Raw genomic sequence first — 14,336 nt, 5'->3', positions numbered from 1 at the left:
AGGACAAGGGGAAATGGGTTTAAACTTAACAGGGGAAGTTAGGTTGGATATAAGGAAGCTCCTTACTGTGATAGTGGTGAGGCAGTGGAACAAGCTGCCTAAGGATGCTGTGAATGCTCCATTCCTGGCAGTATTCAAGGCCAGGTTGGACATAGTCTTGGGTGACATTGTTTAGTGTGAGGGAGGTGTCCCTGCCCATGGCAGGGGGATTGGAACTAGATGATCTTAAGGTCCTTTCCAATCCTAACTATTCTGTGATTCTATGATTCTATGACTTCAGTAATTAATGTGCAACCATTCAAGATAAGTTACAGTTAAAATGAAATAGTAAAATGTATCATAGCTTGTAATTTTCCTGAAGTAACAACAATTTCTTTTGCTTCACGTCTTTCGATATATCATCACACAGCTATTTGCCTCTTTTCAGCATTTTGCCGTTCCTTGACATCAAATGACAAACACACCACTTGACAATTATGAAGCATGTTGGAATGAATGATTACTTTCAACATTTCATGAAAACAGCCTCTTTGGAGTTAGGATGCTGCACACTTCACAATGGGATGCTAATTAGAGATGAGTCTAACCAGCCAGGTATAAACTAGATTTTGTAGTAACAGTAGGTATTAACTAGCTATAACCAGATTCTATGAAGAAAATGTGAACTTCTGGTCTGAAGCAATAGCCATACTCTTATAATTTGAGTAGATAGTAGAGAAATGACAAAAAAAAGTATATAGGATGTTCAAGTTCTTTGTTATCTGGGGGCTGCAAAGCTACAAGCTGCCAGCTCCGAAAAGAGTACAAAGCACCTAACTAAAGTGGTAATAAGTTAGACTATAATGTAATAACAGGTTATGTGAGAAGAACGTGGTGATACTGCCTATTTTTCTGAAGTTAGCAGGGAAGAAATGGACTGAAATGGAGTAGCTTAATAAGTAAAAAAAAAAAAAAAAAAAAGGAGGATGCAGCCAGGGTTTTTGTTAATGGGAGTCAAACCCATGTTCTGGTCCAAGGCTGTTTCTGAATTTTGTCCATTGTGTCCTTCTGGATATCCAGGGCTTCTTCAGGCACTGATTCTCCACATATAAACTTGGCAAGTCACTTAAAACCTTAGTAATTCACAGATCTAATGCTTTTGCAAACCTCACATAAATATCTTAATGGAGCAAAATATTCAAAACTGCAGCTTTGGATTTAAGCACCTGAATTCCATCAAATGCCCACTTCATGCCTTTAAAACATTATGATCATTACTGACAGAAACCATTACATTTTTTTAATCGGTGTTACATGTGGCGTATCAAAGATGGATTCCAGCTCTGGTGAAATCTGAAGACCTTTATTTCGTGTCTCGCACCCCTTTTATAGTCTACTAAGTGCTAAGCAGTAACTTTCCACTCTTTTACTCCCTTATCATCCTGATTTAGCAAAACTACTAAGGGTTACAAATATTCACACTGTTCGATCTGTCTTTGAGATGCACCGCCTTGCAAACCTCCTGCTTTGTTTGGCTAACCGATCTTTACCCTTCATTGTTCTCTTTACAGTTCCCAAGGCTTAGACCCCAGCAGGGCATTAACACCTGGTGTTTTCTTCACCGTTCCCAAGGTTTAAGCCTGTCCAGGGCAAGAGCACCTGGTGTTTTCTTTACTGTTCCCAGGACTTAAGCCAGACCAGGGCGATAACTCCTGGGTCCATTTCCTTAACTATTTCTATCCGTCACCCACAGTTACATATCCAGCATTTTTCCTTAATATCAAGGTAGTACCAAGATGCTGAATGAGTATCTCAGCTCTCACTTAGTTTTTGAGAAGGTATCTGAAAAAAAATCTGAGTGTTCAGAAATCAGAGAGTAAATTAACTCTACTGAATTAGGTTTTGGAGACCTTCAGGCCATCTGCTGAGAAAGTGGAAAACCACAAAGGACTACTAACTCCATCTAATTTCTGAAAGGAAGCCTTCTATCATCTCTGTTAGAAGGCCTTTAGTCTAGACTAACACAGAGTTTCTGTCTCAAACAACTCTTGATTCCTAATTGCAGTGAACAGTCCCTGTTAGAGATTTACATTCCGTTCCAGAGCACTGAGCTTGCTTGACACAGTCCTTCATTTTGCTTCTAATCTAACAGATGAAGGCATTAGTACAGTCCCTTAGTGACTAATTAAAATATTTTAGTCAAGTTTTACTGCATTTTTCATGCAAAAAAAAACAAATACATATTGCTCTCTTATTAAAAAAAAAAAAAAAAAGAAAGAAAAGGCACAAACATTCTGAATAGGCTCCAGCTTTATGAAAAAATCATCTATTGCCGCCCTCCTTAATTCAAGCAAAACCAGCTTTTTGGCCTATTCTTGCACTGACTAACACTACTAGGAATACTGTCATTGACTACAGTGAGGAAAAAGTATATCTAGTTTAATAATACATGCTTCAGTTTATAAAATACTAAGTCAACAAGTTAAGATGGTGCATTTCTGTTCATTTAGTTTTCATTTAGTGTTCATACAAAATACAAGGACCTCAACACATAGGGTAGACAGAGCTAAGACATTAACAAAAGATTGCAGTGTTTCTTTTTGTTCAGTATTAAAAAACCTAAATCCTTGTCTAAGGATATTATTAACTTATTATTAAGTTGTTAGTGTGCAAGCCATCCTCTTTGGAGGAATATGTTGCAGTCATGGATGTCAGAATGGAAATAGAATGACTGCATGGTAGCAAAGGAAAGTATTAATAGTCTCTGTCAGATTCCATCATGAGCCACAGGCAATTCCTGCTATCTCACATTTTTAACCATTCAACACCTATATTTTGTTGACTCAGCTCATCAGAAACTGGAATGACAGTGTTCAATAACAAATTAATAACTTTTCTAAGGGCTTATCATTCCCAAATTAGCAAATGTGACTTACCATGTAATCTAATGAAAACAGCTCTGTTACTTAGTCATTCTACAATTAACTCACTTGCATTTTCAGATTAATTACACTGGAGTCATGTGAAGACTATATTGCAGAACCTTCTTGTCCATTTGTCCCATTGATAACATATTATTAAATGGAAAATTTTTGCCCATATCCTGCCAAGCCAGTGCATGGACATTACTAAAGTGAAAGAGCAGTAATTAATACTGCTAATGATTCCTTTTACTAGTCTTGTTCTCCTGTTATGAAACAAACCCCTTGTCTTTTTGACCTTTCTGCATCAGAAGCCCCTATGTGAAAAGGATGAGAATGTTCTCTATCAAAATTCCTTTAAAGCAAAATTAGCTGTTTTTACTGATTAAGTATGCTTCCATTTTTGATGCCCAGCTGGGAATATAGGGATGACACTAATCTGCAGCAGAAGCTTAGCACAAGTCCTTTTGCAACACGAGAAAGTAAGCACTCAAGATTACTCACCACTTCTGAAAATCTTGTCCATATAAGTGCAACAAATTCAGGGGTATCATATTAAATAGCTCCAGTTGCTCAAGACATTTCACGTCTGTGTATCTGTTTGTCTATACTATATATATGCAGTATGTATTTGATATATTTCACAGTTATTCAAGAGATCATGAGTAAAAATGTCTAAGTGTTGAGCTTCTGCAACACATGCCTTAATAAATACACCCCCAGTTTTAAGCCTTTTTTATTTTAAAAAGGCTTTGCTATTAAGGGACTTTGTTTTGTTCCACTGTGTTTTCTTCTCACAGCAAATTCAGAATGGTCTTTTTGCTTATCTTTTCTACACTACAGACAGTCTTTTTAACTTTAAACAACATTTTAAATGTTCTGCTGAAACTTCAGGGATTCAGCAGATACTCTTGAACCACATTACTCAATGGCTTCTGCCCACAATTTTGAATAAATGTCTGTATTTGTAGAATGCAAATATCATGTAAATCATCACTGTGATTCTTCATCATATGGAGAAAACATAAAAAATATTTTGAATAATGAATCAGAAAGCAAAACAGCTAGAGTAAAAACAACAACATTAAAAAAAAGCAGCAAGAGAGATAGAGAGGACAGGAGAATACGATGGAAAAAAATGAGACAGGGCTAGAATCAAAAGCAGTGATGTATAAAAAGTTATGACAACTTTAATGGCTTGTCAGAAAGATCTCCAAAGGCTCTAAAACAAATGAAACAAAAAAGCACAGCCACATAAATATAAATAGAAATGAAAATGGAGCAAAGTTTTTCATCTGTTATTTCAGGATGTGAAATAAAACTACCCTACCTAAAAAAAAATAAAAACAGGGCTTATGAAATGCTGCTTCAGTTTGTCACATCTGCAGCCTGTACTAGTTCTAAATACGTGCTGGTTTTGGCTGGGATTCTCTTCATAGTAGCTAAAATGGGGCTGTGTTTTGGATTTGTGCTGGGAACAGTGCCGATAACTGAGGGATATTTCAGTTCCTGCTGAGCAGTGCTTACACAGAGCCTAGGTCTTTTCTGCCTCTCACCACACCCCACCAGTGAGCAGGATGGGGGGTGCATGGGTGCACAAGGAGTTGGGAGGGGCCACAGCCAGGACAGCTGACCCCAGCTGACCCAGGCTATGTCCCAAACCATATGGTGTCATGCTTAGCATAAAAATCTGGGGAAGAAGAAGGAAGTGGGATGCTGGGAGTGATGGCATTTGTCTTCCCAAGCAACATCTATGCATGATGGAGCCCAGCTTTCTTGGAGATGGCTGAACAGCTGCCTGCCCCTGGAAACTGGTGAACGAATTTCTTGATTTGCTTGCATGCACGGCTTTTGCATTACCTGTTAAACTGCCTTTATCTTAACCCACAAATTTTCTCACGTATACCCTTCTGATTCTTTCCCCCATCCCACTTGGAGGGAACAAGTGAGTGGTTGGGTGATGCTTAATTGCTGTCTGGGGTTAAACCATGACAAAAGATGAACCTGCATTAAAATCTCTCTTGTCTGTTTCTGCTGGAAAATATTCTTAGCTTCCATGGTCTCTGATGCTAAGAAACCATAATAATATTATGTTTTCCATCTTTCTTGGATACAGTTGAGTTAATTATTTGCCTCATTTAACTGCATTACACACAGTAAATGTACATGCATGTGGGAGCATGTATAAGCAGATAGAATATGTTTTCTTAATATTGTCAGTTGTAATCAATATAATACCAAAGAATATAATTTCAGAAGACATGAAAAGTGCAAATCATGTGTAGTCCTTAAACCCAGGCCTAGGTCAGGAAGATGTGGTACCATCAAAGGAATATGGGATAGACTGGATCTTCTGTTACTTCATTATATCCTCAGATATACCAGAGGGAGTACACTTGTTTCTTTACCCAAGAGGAGATTGGATAATCACATCTGCTTTTATGACCCACAATGGTACAGAATAACCAGGCCCAGGTAGATTTAAATTGGCAAATGATGTTTATAACTAATGAAAAAAAATACAGCTTATTTTCTATTACCTCTCTAGAGATATTTAGCTTTAGAAGATAAGAGCAGATAAAGTTTAAATGGGAATTAATGTATGTAATGAATGAAGCCATGATAAAAGTAATTCAGTATTAGCCATGTAGCTATGTATATTTATACTGACATACACACTATACCATGCTCAATATTAGAAAAAAGGTGTATGAGAGAAGCTCTTTTTCCAAAGTAATTGTCACCCACAAAAATTGCTAAAAATAGAGCCAGAAAAAGCAATCTGTTTCCATGAGTTCTGTATTTCCTTTCTTTCCTCTTCCCTACCCTTTTGTTTTAATTAAGGTCTTTTTATGGAAACGAGATCTTTTTCTTATGAGTTAATCTATTCCTACTGCTCCTTCCTTATCCTTGGATGCAATCCCTATGTTATGTGATATTTCTGCACCTGTGAATTATATGACGTAGTAGCAATAAAACTGAAAGTCCAGCAGGGCTTCTGTTTTCAAGCTGAGATCCTTATTGTAATCCCATAACTGCATTTCTTCCATAAACTTCTTCTTATATCTAATATTAAGTAGTCTCTATTTTAAGGTTATTAGTCAATTAATGGCACATACGCGTACAAATCATCTCAGCATTTTAGTACATAGACAAAAGGAATGGAAAACTAATGAACTGATGAAGAAAAGAAATTGTATGCCTTTGTTCTCCATTTTCTGCATTTTCTTCTATTTCTTTTTTTCAGAATCCCTCCCACAATTACTGCCCCAAAGTTTTCAGATTTTTTTTCTGGTTTTCAAGCTCTGTAAAAAAAATAAAAGAGCAGGAACCTATGTTAGACATTACTGACACCATGGTTTTGTGCTTTGGGGTTTTTTTAACTGACTTCAAGACTTAATAATTTGGGGCATCTTGGGCTGTAGGCAAGTTATGCAAAGAACCCCAGAGCACGAACGTTACCAAATAAGTGCTAATTAACTGTTTGTTTCTTTGTTTCTATTCTACGTAAGTTTTTGCTTAGGAAAAAAAGGAGGTTATATTTTTATTTAGGATCATTTAAATTGATTAACTATTTGTAACCACAGTTCCATCATTTTAGATTTAGATTATTGTTCAATGATCATTGCTTCTTGTGCTCTGCATATTTATGTTTTGATAAGTATCTAAATTCTTAATTTGAAACATTTTACCTGATAAAAATACTACTTAAGAAAGAGAGATTTCCACCAACTATTCAACTTCTATTAATTTCAAATTAAGCCTAGAGGGCTCAACACAGTGTAAGAGCTGTGCTCAGAATTCTCACCAAAGTCAATGTTTTTGTTTCTGGGACTCGACTTTCACCAAAGGAGTTAAAATTTCTATTAGGAGAGGACTATGAATTCTTGAATGCTTTTCTTTTTCATTTCTGTTTTTTTACAGTTTTCTTTCTTTTTGGAAATACACTGTATAATGTAATTTACAAAACCCATCATTTCTAGATATGTAGAATCCATTAGGATTGCTAAAAAATATCAAAACCAGATATTGCCCTTAATTCCGGAAGCTAATACTCTATTGTTATCTTGTGCCATAGGAGCCCTGAGAACACACCAGAAAGCAGACAGATTTTTTCTACCAGGGTTTCTGATTACAGAGATGAGACTTTAGGAGGTGTGTAGTTACTATTATGACTTCTACAATAACTCATCTGACAGTGTGCAATTCCCCTGTTCTCTTTGGGCTTCTTTAGGAGGCCCAAAACTACCTAAAGCAGATCATGCTCTTTTTTTTTTTTTATAAAAAGAAAAAGCTGAAGCCTTAGGTCTGTATACTCCTGATGTAAAGAAAGACTGTCAAAATATAAAAGATGTCAAATATAAGAAAGGTAATTTGTAATAAATAAGGAATATGAACAAATAGCGATTAGATTAAATAGACCATCCAAGAGTCTCAAGCAGGTACTATTGTTTTTTATACATTTGTAATATTCCTAGAACATTAGATCTGGTCTCTGGTGATATTAAATGTAAACATTAAGTAAATACCACCAAGTCTATTGCAACTAGGTTTTAGAAAAAGCAATGCCATTATGAATAGTATGTTTTCACTCTATAGGATCTTCTTGCTTATTACTGTTATTAGAAAAGCAAATCTACTAAGAATGAAATAAACATGTTTTAAACCAATACATTTATCTCCTGTTAACTGTTTAACAACCAGTTTTGTGTTCAGTTTCATGGAATTGAACAAATATGTAACTGGGCTATATGTGCAAATAAAAACTACAAGCAATTTGTTCAGCTGCTTCAATGAAAGTATTGTAAGTAACTGACATTCAGGCATACAGTATGCATGTCTAATTCTGCTTTCCACTGTACTTCTCTAGGACTAGCACAGAAAACTGAAATTTCTTGGTAGTACAAGCTAGAATACAGACAGGCAGTTATTATCATCAAGCTACTGATAAATGAATTATTATTATTACACAGTTGGGGAAAGGATGTTGTTTGCATATTTTCCATAAAAACAAATTACAAATTCTTTATAGATGTGATTATTACATAATGATTAGTCTAGGCCAACAGTTTATACTCTCTAGGTTGCTGGGAACTGCTTCCTCTATATTAGGTATCTGAAGTGTGTTATTTTTAGTCAAGGTCACAGAGAAGTTTTGCAGTCCCCTGATTTATTAAAAATTAATTTAAACAATAGGAAATGTTCTTAAAAATATTACTCGCTGATCCATCTAAACACTACCAAAACAATAGCAGCAGGATTACTCATCATCATGCTGGCCTCATTTTTCTCAGGGAGAGGGTGAAAAAGGTAGAATGGGACACTATGAAGGCGTATTTCAATGCGCATCTAAATAAGTGTTTACATTTAAGCCTGTCATTAAGTCAAGTTTTACTCATACAAATTTTAAATGCAAATCTTTGAAGGAAGAATAACCCTCACAATAAATATTAAAAGAAGAATTTTAAAAAAAATAAAATAAAAGAAAATAAATACCTTATTGAAAAGTGGCATAAAGCTGTAGAAATAAGAGTAGAGAGGAGCCCAATAGGTCAAAGAAATATCTTGCCCATCCTCATTTATACAACAGAATCAATCATGCATAAAACATTCTTGACAGATGTTTGCCCAGAACTGCACACAAGCCTCGTTAGCACTGCTTCCCCAAACTGATTATTGAATTCAGCTGAGTCCAGATATGAGCTCCAGAACAATTACAAGATTAGCAGTCATTCTCAGTTATACCTCTTCATTCAGTTCCCAGATGGAAGACCACACAGAGAAGATATAATGCTTCCAAGGCACTTTAAGCTCACATGATATGAACTACGCTGGCACAAATTTTAGCTATGCAGTAAAAGTACAGGTAGTTAAAGGTGCCCAAAAGCTCTCCAACTACCTCTTTGTCTAACATGAAGAAATAAAATTAGGTACCCTTAGCAAAATACTGTGTTGATGAAAATGAGCTGGAAGCCAGAATTCAATTTGCTGAATAACTCTCTTGAATACAGCTACAAAAGCTGTGCAGGTGACTAAAACGGCCATGGAGTCTTGGTATCATTAGCATAAATAAACACTAATGGGCAAGAACTGACAATGGCGAACTATTTCCAGAAAGCTAGTTGGTCAATATTCATTAAGAGTGAAAAGCTTTGAATTCTAATTCATCTCTTTCCAAAAGTGCAGATGTTGTAGTGTTTTGCAAAAGCAAATTATTAGTACCACCTGTAGATGAAGGAACTGAGTTACTGAAGCGAAATGAGATGTCCACAGCCATTTAGCAATTTGGTTTGGAAGGCAAATATATTCTAGGGGTTTATCTCCTGAACATGCCAGCCTGAACATCTGAGAGAGTTTTTGCATGTTCCTATTCACTCTCAGGAACTTGGGTTCCCTTTTCACTTTCAGCATATTAGTTCTAATTCTATGACAGTCTACAGTCAGTGAAATAGCCAGGTACCAATCCTATGGTAAAGACTGAAAAAATAAAGTCTGGTTTGTCATGCTCAGATTTGGTATTGATGCTAAATTAACATGAATATTGTACACAAATGAAGGGCAGTTAGGATCTGCTGAATTGCCACTACAATAATGTCAGAATACATGACATCATTTTTTATCAAATAAGTATTTTGCAGCGCAAAAATAAAATGTAATGATCACTTGATAAAAATCTAGTTAAGATCAGGAATCACAACTGTAGTATCTGCACTAAGGGAAATACTGAAAAAGGAAAAGTTGCTGACTACGAAAATTCTCCAGTATTAGGTTTTATGTGATAATATGTGAAGTATGAAGCATGAACATTTTTCTAAATAAACAAATAAAGAGCAGTTGCCCTGGAGACATCATGAATTGCCTTGGGGCTTGAGGAAACACAATTAGGCTACAGGATGGCTTTCAAAGACTTTAATTTGAACCTTTTGGAGCTTCAGCCATGTAGTGATCTGCTGAAATAATTATTTGTGCTCTCTGTATTTTTTCAGACAATATAGATTATTCTGTGTTCAAAAGTAATTATTATGGAGGAATAGCTTTCATTCCGATGTTTTGTATTGAGTTTATAGAAAAGAATCCTTCATCTTCGACTTCTTAACACTAAGTTTAAAATGTAACTAGTTGGCACAGAAATCTTTTTTGTCTTCAAACCTATCTGATTTTGCAACTGTGCGAACTGATTTTTCTTTCACATAGGCTGCTCCTAGCAAAGAAAAAAAGAAATAATAATGAAAAAAATTTTTCCACAGTGGCTCAAATATTACTTGAAAATTTGCTGCTTCCTAGTTTTCAGTCTGTGACTTGTGATCCTTGTTCAACAGGATGCAACAAAGGGCAACAGAAAAACTTGAGTTCTATAAAAGTGTAAATTCCACATGCTGAAGACTTTATTCTTTGGAAATGTTTGCAACTTTTATATTTACAAAACTCAGTAACTTCCAGGTTTTTTAAATGGAGATTGGACTAGATGATTTCTAGAAGTGCTTTCCAACCTCAATGACTGTGATTGTAAGACATGCAGTATAAATAAATCTATTCAAGATTTCTGACACTGTCACCTGCATGCACATGTGTTCTGTATGTATAAGAGGAAGCAAATAATAGAAAGTAAGTTAACCCAGTACTCGCTACCAAACCGCATTGTTAGACTAACCTTGAAAGTCAGGGATGTGCTTTTCTCAGATCTTCTGACACCCACAAATCTGAATGTGAACACATTGCTCACCTAGCAAAACATTCAAATGTAATTCTCCTATCCATTATCTTGCTTATGCAAAATCTGCTAAATTCATGTGCCCTAGCCTGGCAACTGTGAAGTGTGTAAAAGGGCTATAATTCTCAAAACTGGAGAGGATTAGTTCAGTACATGAGCTGAGAATATTTTTGAGGGTGCACAAAAGGTCACCCTTCAGGACCTTCACACATGAAGGTGCTGTAGGTTAATAAGAGGATGAAAATGCTATAGGATAATAACACTAGTTCTATGAATGCTGGAGAGAGTTACCTGAACTTTAATCACAAACTGAGCCAATGTCCTAAGCTCACTAGGACATTGTACATGGAGACCAAAGGACCAAACTCTCAGGCATTTCATTATTTGAAACTGAGACAGAGAGACGGTTTCTAGTTTCTGAAGCTTTAGAGGATACAACTGGCCTCATCAAGGATGTTTTAGTTATGGGCTGGCAATGACAAGCAGTCCCTGGTCACATTTCCTCTGCCAAGCTCTGCCAAAGACAATGTCATTCATAATTTACTGCTTTAGAGAAAGGGGATTCTGTAAGCACAGGACCTTCAGTCTGCATAGCATTAGTAAGGCTCAATAGGAGTGGCTTTGTAGAGCAAAAGCTACTGTTGAGGACCTAACACCTGCACTGTTTGATCATCATTTGAGTTCTGTTCTTCATAACATACTTTATACATTTATGCATTATTTAGATTCCCTTTGCACCTATATAATATGAGCATGTAAAAAGTAACATATCACATTCTTGTCATAAAGTGCTACAAAGAATTACACTCGAATGTATTCCTACCTATGTCCATTTTCCCAGACTGAGAAGACCTTTAGCTGATTTAGATGACAACCTTGGGAAAAAACGAAACATAATTAATTTAGAAAGTCTGATCAATGAAACTGTCTATAAAAAATGTTAGGTACAATTGAAATGTACAATTGGCAAAGCATTAATAGGAATTGTGAAAGAGGCACTATACTGAACACAAAAGATACAGATAGTCCATATTAACAGAAGTGAAAGCAGATAAATATAAAATAGCTGTAATATTCCTTTGCAGAAACATCACTAGACTTAAACTTCCTGCTTTTTTATTTTATTAAACCCTGTGTTCATTTAGAGCACCTTGCAAATAACCTTCTTTAGGACAGATTGTCTCATTTTCACAGAAAATGATTGAACAGTGTTATTAATTTAAATAAAGTAATTTAGACAACCTCCAGCATCAAGTAGCAGATGCTCACATCTGCATTGAGGTCATGGCAAGTTCATATTCCTCCACAAGTGTCCTTGGGAGTGAAAAGTAAGAAATCAAAAAGGACCACCACAGTGCTCTCTTCATGATTATACAGAGCAAAGCTGAATTTTGTGGGTTTCAAGGATATATGCATCTTCCCTTCATTAAGGGGTGCATGGAAGTAATTCTAATAATATTTTAACCTGAACGTCTCTGTATTGAGGTGTGGATCTAATAACATATTACTATTAGCAATGTCTTTTGGGAAAAATATATGCTTCCAAACAGAAACCTAAAGAGATTAATCACTCAGGCTAAAAGATGTTACATGCTTTTAACACTTCAGATGAAATGAGCTATTCCTGACTGTCAGAAATACGGAAAATCTTTGTATTTTTAATAATTTATGGCTTCCTTTAATTGTCTGAACCTATTTCTCAAGGGAAGCCAATTAGCTTTAATACATCTTTGCATATCATTTAATATAAGTAAAAGAAATATATTTCTTGGTAGGTTTTCAATGTAATGACAACTTCATTTTCCTCCTTTTCTTTAAAACAAGCTGGTAGGTCATATTGGAGATTAATGCTCTGATCTGAATATGTAAGAGACAGGTCTCCAGAAGTAATTCTGATTAGGAGAAACATGGATAAACTTTCTATTTGTGCACTGGAATAAAGTCATGTTGCAAAATGTTTTAGGATCCTGTGCAAGAAAACAATATTAATTCTACAATAATTACTTTTGAAGTGCAAATATAATCTCAGACAATCATTTATAATGGCACTATGCAATTGTTTGACAGCAAAAATTATTTTGAAATAACAAACAATTAACCACACACATTAGAGTGTGTCTGACTTAAGGACAAGCAGTCTGCTTTTACTTTGTGGTGCGTGATTAACCCATTCCTCGTACCACAAATAACTTCTTATAGTTGCACTGAATTGCATCATTCAGTGTTAGCAATCTCAACCACTCCCAAGCCTGTAATTGAAATTGTATTCTACTTATTAGCAGAAGCTGAAGAAAATTTCAGTAATGTAGCAAACGGAATGAACAGCTCAGGAATCCAGAAAAACAGAGGTTTGTGAAGAAGTCAATAAAACCTGAAAATATACTACATTATACTTTGTTTGCTACTAGGTTTTTGCCTGTTCATATTACATCTATACAGAGTGTCAGAGACACCATTGCATTTGGCTAATCATCGGTAGTAACTAACAGTCCCACTGTGAAGGAGTTTTTAGCCCTGTTGTCTGTCTAAGCTCCCAGGGATGTAATGAACATCCAGGGAAGATGGGACAAGCCTCTAAAAGGGATGATTGCTCTGCAGAAGTGCTGGATTTGTCAACTGACCTATGCTTGCCTTAGACACAGCTTCCTTAATTTCTTCTAGTAAAATACATAGCATGAACCTACCAAATATTTTACTCTTTGAGAGGAAAGAGCTGATCAAAACAAGTATTAGCAGTGAAAGCCAAGTACCTAGACACCGAAGCTATAAACCAGTACATTCACCATCAATAAGGGAAAATTATTTCTTGAAATAATATTCGCAAAAGATATTAAATGGATAATGCTGGAACAGAACTGTGACTTTAATACTGTGAATAATAATTTGGATGTCCTCTCTAATGGAAATATCATCTTTTCTAAACCAATGGGTTTCAAGATAAATTATATCAACCATTACAAAATATACTTTTTCATCTCTTAGCAGTTGGACAGGAGAGCTGTCTTCTTCCTTAGCCTATAAAACTCATTAGATGTTTTTTCTCTACAATAGAGTTCAATTGTAGGACATTTGACAAATGAAAGACTTTCTGAAAACACAATAATCCTATAAAGAGATTTCATGAGGCTGAACATGGAAATATTGTGTCTTTCTTATACTGATCATTTTCCCTCCTACACATACAACCATTCAACCAAGTAGCACACTCCTGTAACATATGAAAGTGTATTAAATTACATTAAATTTATCTTCAATTTATAAAGATTCTGTAACTCTCTAATAAAATTTCATATATGCATTATGACTTGAGTTTCTGAGGCAGGTTATTTGCTATAATTAAACCACAGAACACTAAAATTCTGGAATATAACAATCTATAAGTTCTACTTTCCCAATTAATGCAATTTTTACAGAGCATAATTAAAATTACTTTACACATTTACAATTCCATACTGCTTGAACATGTTTTCATAAAACAGAAAACTGTGAATCTGATAGACTTAAACTGTGAATTAAAAGGTAATTTCAAGTCCTTTTTAAGCCATACCTAATAAGAAGTTATTACACTTATTCATCAATAATACCAGCAGTGATGAAGCGTCAGATAATTTAAAAGTGCATTTATGGCATTCACATCTTATTTTCATGTGTCTTACCTTATTAAAAGCATTGATCCCAAATTTACATCTGTAAAATTTTGATAAGTCAATTTGTGAGTCCAAACA

General features: G+C 35.3%; 1 long non-coding RNA gene across 1 annotated transcript in view; it reads right to left on the bottom strand.

Moving 5' to 3' along the window:
* Positions 1 to 1,321: 1,321 nt before the first annotated feature.
* LOC134164510 (uncharacterized) overlaps positions 1,322 to 14,336 on the bottom strand; it is a 30,601-nt gene continuing 17,586 nt past the window's right edge. Inside the window, exon 2 of the long non-coding RNA XR_009965173.1 lies at positions 1,322 to 1,688. This is a non-coding gene — a long non-coding RNA (uncharacterized LOC134164510). The remainder of the gene's footprint in view (positions 1,689 to 14,336) is intronic.

Source organism: Pezoporus occidentalis, unplaced genomic scaffold, assembly GCF_034315485.1.
Source record: "Pezoporus occidentalis ecotype Australia unplaced genomic scaffold, CSIRO_AGI_Poc_V1 ctg22, whole genome shotgun sequence".
NCBI classification, from domain to species: Eukaryota; Metazoa; Chordata; class Aves; order Psittaciformes; family Psittacidae; genus Pezoporus; species Pezoporus occidentalis.
This window is presented reverse-complemented; position numbering and strand designations above follow the sequence as displayed.